Source organism: Suncus etruscus, chromosome 19, assembly GCF_024139225.1.
Source record: "Suncus etruscus isolate mSunEtr1 chromosome 19, mSunEtr1.pri.cur, whole genome shotgun sequence".
Classification (NCBI taxonomy): Eukaryota; Metazoa; Chordata; class Mammalia; order Eulipotyphla; family Soricidae; genus Suncus; species Suncus etruscus.
Genome location: NC_064866.1, coordinates 27,128,552 through 27,134,289, shown reverse-complemented (window position 1 = coordinate 27,134,289; position 5,738 = coordinate 27,128,552).

The window sequence follows — 5,738 nt, the reverse complement described above, 5'->3', positions numbered from 1 at the left end:
GTCACCTTCATTCTTGAGAGTCAGGAATTTACACCATCTGGAGGCATGATTCAGGTCATTTTGAATTTGGAGGTGACCTGCTTACCTAACTTAGTTATTTTCCATAGAAAAAGTGTGATTTTGGTGATGGGGGAAAGGTAGATAGGACAAGTTTATAACGTGCTTAGTTAATATGTTTCTTGTGTTTGAGCTATATGTTGACTGTGACATTAAAACTTCTTAAAGAAAATTGAATTAAAATCATGTTTAAAACCTTTCATGAGGGCAGGAGGGAATGACATAAGTTTAAAATCTTTCTCCTGCTTCCCAAAAGGAGCAACAAACCTATCTTCACCATTCAAGGCCTCTGCACATTGCTATGAAAGAGGTGGTCTTAGGATGGAAGAAAATTCAGAACTATCTAGAATTAAAAGAAAACTTAAAATTTTTTCTTTGATATTGACTAGCCTTCTTATAGCTTCAGTGAACTCTCTGCCTCTCAAATTTACTCAGATTCACTTCTCAGGTTCACTGAGTCACAGCCTGTCATTTTTAGAACTCCAGTGGGTACAATGTTCATTTTTGAATATTATATAAATGATATTTCTGTGGTTTGTTGTTTTGTATCTAGGCTACAACCAAGAATCTCAGGGATTATTACTGGCAATATTGGAAGGACTATGTGGTAACAGGAATTGAATCTGTGGGGCTATAGGCAAAGCAAGTGCATTAATTACTATCTTTTATAACCCTGCTATGTTCCCTTCCCAGAAATTTATCACTACCAATATGATAATTACATACGCTTTTCATAGAATACTTGTCATATTTAACAGTACTGTTGGGGTGGGTGTTTGTGGCATTGGGGATAAAATCAAATATGTGCTTTAACACTTTCATACTAATAATTCAGACTGTTTAAAGGGATGAAAAGAAGTTATATTTCTACAGTTTTTCTCTTTTTAACCTTCCTATTTTGCTCTCTAGAGACACATATCTAAAGTTTTATTGTTTCTTCCAGGTTAACTACAAGTAAATTCCAGTTTTCCAAGAAGTAACAGTCTTTTTCTTTTTAGGATAACCATGTAAATATGCCAGTTTTGTAAATATAGAGTCCTAAAGAACCCAAAGTAAGATATTGTTTTTCTTAGGGCCGGAGCGGTGGTGCATGTGCTAGCCTAGGACAGAACGTGGTTCAATCCCCTGGCATCCCATATGGTCCCCCAAGCCAGGAACAATTTTTGAGCACATAACCAGGAGTATATAGTCTGGCTACTGGGTTTTGCCCCAAAACCAAAAAAAAAAAAAAAAAAAGATATTGTTTTTCTCCCAGATGAAACTGGAAGAAAAATTTTGGTTCTGGGGGCCAGAGTGGTAGTGCAAGGGGTAAGGTGTCTGTCTGCCTTGCTTGCGCTAGCCTAGGACAGACTGCGGTTTGATCCCCCAGTGTCCCATATGCTCCCCCAAACCAGGAGCGATTTCTGAGTGCATAGCTAGGAGTAACCCTTGAGCCGGGTGTGGACCAAAAACAAACAAATTTGGTTCTGTAGGAGGCAGACTTGAAACTGCACATTTGGGTGGAGGGGAGAAGAGACATTCTCACAGCCACCACCCACCTGCCAGAGAAGGTGAGAAATTTGTGTTCCTAGGTACTTGGGAATAGCAGTTGGTACATCCCTGACTTGTGAGCTCTGAGTAAGATTTCCCTTCAATTTGTGTTTCCATGATCAGGGCATTTTCAAAATCCTTGTGCCCCTTCAACATTTCCAGAAGATTTACAAACACCCCATCTTCCTTCCTCCCCGAGGTTTCTCATGCCTGCCAGTCTTTCTCCTATTCTCTCATTCCCAACCTTTCTTTAAGTAGCAGAGCACCAATGTCATTCTCAGTGACCAGAGAGAGCTCAATAGGCCAAGAGCAAGCTCTGTATGCAGGAGCCCAACTTTAATTCTCTGTGCCACAGGCTCTCCCAAGATTGTGTGGGGCCAACCCGAGTACAGAAGTGGGAGCAGCTGAGTAAAGTTCTTTGCCCCCAAATTGTTCTCAGCCACATAGGCTCTCTCAAGTCTGCTAATGATCATTAAAGAATAATAGCATAGGGCTGGAGAGAGAGCATGGAGGGGCATTTTGCCTTGCACCCAGAAGAACAGTGGTTCGAATCCCGACATCCCATATGGTCCCCTGAGCCTGCCAGGAGCGATTTCTGAGCATAGAGCCAGGAGTAACCCCTGAGCACAGCCAGGTGTGACCCCCCCCCACACGCTCGCAAATAATATCATTTCAGAGTTTAAATGTCAAAAGAACACCGCAACCACACCACCTCACAACAACCCCACAGATGCTTTGTTCAACGGTTGTTGAAAAAGGGTCAGGACCTGAGCATTATCAATGGTGGAAACGTTGATCTACTTTAATGACTGGCATGCCAACTCATAGCTGATGTACATCTTTGAGGATGTTCTGAAATAAGAAACACTTCAAAGAATTGCTAAGATCTAGAAAGTAAGCTGACAGAAGTCACATGTCTTAATGTATATAGTAAATGTTAAGTCACTTATTTGCAGTTAGTCTTTAAAGTTTGCAGACATGAGTTAAAGACCTTATCATTTCAAGATGAACTGTTGGTGCCTCTCTCAACAGTTGTCTACTTCTTTCCATCAACACCTCTTAGCAGTGCTCATTATTCCTTGTGATCCTTGACCCAGAAAAGGAGAGTTTTCTCAGACCCAATAGTGCTGGGTTGGAGTAGGGCACATGGCACTGGGGACTAAACCTATGGCTGTGCATTCTGGTCAGGTGCTCAACCACTTGAGCTATCTTACCAGCCCTTCTGTTGGGTTCTTTTTTTTGGGGGGGGGGGCATATCCGGTGACGCTCAGGGGTTACTCCTGGGTCTTCGCTTAGAATTTGCTCTTGGCAAGCTCAGGGGACTATATAGTATGCTGAGAATCAAACCTGGGTCCATCCTGGGTCAGCCATGTGCAAGGTAAATGCCTTAGCAGTGCGCTTTATCTGGCCCCTTCTGTTGGCTTTTGTTTTGTTTTTGGGTTTAGGGTGATGCTTACTTAGGGTTACTCCTGGCTCTGTGCTCAGAAATTGCTTCTGGCTTGGGGGACCATCTAGTATGCTGGGGGATTGAACCACAGTCCATCCTAGGCTAGTGCATGCAAGGCAGATGCCTTACCGCTTGTGCTCTCGCTCCAGTCCCTTCTGTTGGGTTCTTAATGTTTCCATCAACTTGCATTTTGCTTTATTTTGGGCCATACCTGGTGGTGCTCAGGGATCATTCCCTTGCATTCATGACCTGCATGACAGTTCTCTCCATCTCCTCCATTTCATTCTCTATGCTGTGACCTAGTAGGCATCAGTCAAATATGTCATTTTATTATTTTTTCCCATATCTCACCAGAAACCATTAGTTGATATTATGGATAAACTGCGTTTTTTTTCCCCCACTGCTATCTCTGTCTAGCCCTTTTGTTGTCCCATGGTTCCTTTCTGGAACTGAATATACATATACATTAAACAGACCTGAATATATACATACATTAATCCCATGCCAAAGAAAACATTTTTACCTTAACAGCAATGCATATTCAATATTTTTTTGAACTGAATCACTGAACATCACTACCACAAGGTGGCATACTTTCCCACTTTGTAAATGTACTCACTTAGATAGTATGGGCAACAAAACAAAACAAACCCAAACAAATAGTACAGTGGGTAGGATGCTCTCTCCTAGCCTGTGGCACACCAGGGTTTGATCTTCAGCACCACATATGGTCCCCATCGCACTTCCAGGAGTCATTTCTTTTTTTTTTGCCTTTTGGGCCACACCCTGTGACGCTCAGGGATAACTCCTGGCTATGCACTCAGAAATTGTTCCTGGCTCCGGGGACCATACGGGACACTGGGGATCCAATCAAGGTCCAATTTGGATGGACTGCATGGAAGGAAAACTCTCTACTGCTGTGCTATCACTCCACACCCACCCTTTATTTATTTTTGGTTTTGGGCTACACCTGATCACACTATACGCTCAGAAATCGCTCCTGGCTTGGGGGACCATATGGGTCGTAGGAGATTGAACCATGGTCCACCCTAGGTTAGCGTGTGCAAGACAAATGCCCTACTGCTTGTGCTACCGCTCCATCACCCCCCCCTTCTAAAATTTTGTTTTGATTTTGGTTTTGGGCCACACCCAGTGATGCTTAAGGGTTACTCCTGGCTATGTGCTCAGAAATCGCTCCTGGCTTGGGGGCCGTTTGGGACGCTAGGAGATTGAACCACGATCTGTCCTGGGTTAGTGCATGCAAAGCAAATGCCCTACTGCTTGCACCACTGCTCTGGTCCCCCCCCCCCCTTTTTTTTTTTTTACATTTTTATTGAGACTAATGTGATTTAAAAGTCTGTCACAGATGTATTTCAGGTACATAATGACTGCGAATTAGGGCCTTTCCCACCATCAGTGTTGTCTTCCATCCAATATAGTTCCTTGTATGCATCCCATACCTCCATCCTTAGCCCCTTGGACTGCTTAGTATAACAGTTCCCTTTTGTGTATAGCTTGTTATAGTTTGTGTCTTTGATTCTATTGTTAACTTTAGTTTGGGTATTTAATTCTGACCATTTTATATTTCTGCTCAATGGTCCTAAGACCACTTGGCCCCTGGGTTCCATCCACTTTTTTTTTTCTCAATTTGTAGGAAGGCATAAACATATGAGGCAGAACAAAATGATTCATGTTCTATGGTTCTGTAAAAATAAAAAAATTATATAGATAACCTTATCTAGAAGCTATAAATATAAATAAAATTAAAAGAAGAAAAAATAAAATAAAAAAATACAGGAAGACAGATGTGGCAAGTTTTTTGTTTGGTTTTTGCATTGGTATAGTAAATGTTGGGGAAATTTAAAAGGAAATTCCCTTGGCCAAAGAGACACAGGGTGTCTCTATCCTTGAAGCATACTGTCATGAGACCATCTAGGCTCTGGACATGTCAAACTCCAAAATCTTTATGGTGCCAGGAAACGTTTAGCTCAGTCACGATTGTCAAAGTCAATTCTCTGTAATTAAAGATCTTGGTTTTTGCACAGATCCTAGGATGAGTGTCTTCTGATTTTTTGTTTGTTTTGGGAGGGGTCACAACCGGCAGCACTCGGGTTACTCCTGGCTCTACACTCAGAAATCGCTCCTGGCAGGCTCGGGGGACCAGATGGGATGCCGGAATTTGAACCACCATCCTTCTGCATGCAAGGCAAATGCCTTACCTCCATGCTATCTCTCTGGCCCCATGTCTTTTGATTTAATCTCACCAGTTAGGTGGTCAGTGAGGGTAATTTGCCCTTAGATCAAGTTGTTGCAGTTTCCTTGTCAACAGGGTGTCATATGAACCTACTCTAGCACAAGTTGGTGCCACAGCGGTATTTGAGTCTCCCCCAATCCCCGGGGGGTTTGATTCCTGATGCTGGTGCAGGGACTGTGCAAGTTCTGAGGTTGGGATTCAGGGTTCAGGGTTGGACAGTTGATGTCCAATCACATAAGGTCTAAATCAAGTCCCCATGACAAATATTCAGGATGGAAGGCATGCCTATATTATAAAATTTATGGGTTCTGGGGCTGGTGCGGTGGCACAAGCAATAGGGCATTTGCCTTGCATGCGCTAATCTAGGACAGACTGCAGTTTGATCCCTGGCATTCCATATGGTCCCCCAAACCAGCAGTGATTTTTGAGTGCATAGCAGGAGTAACCAGA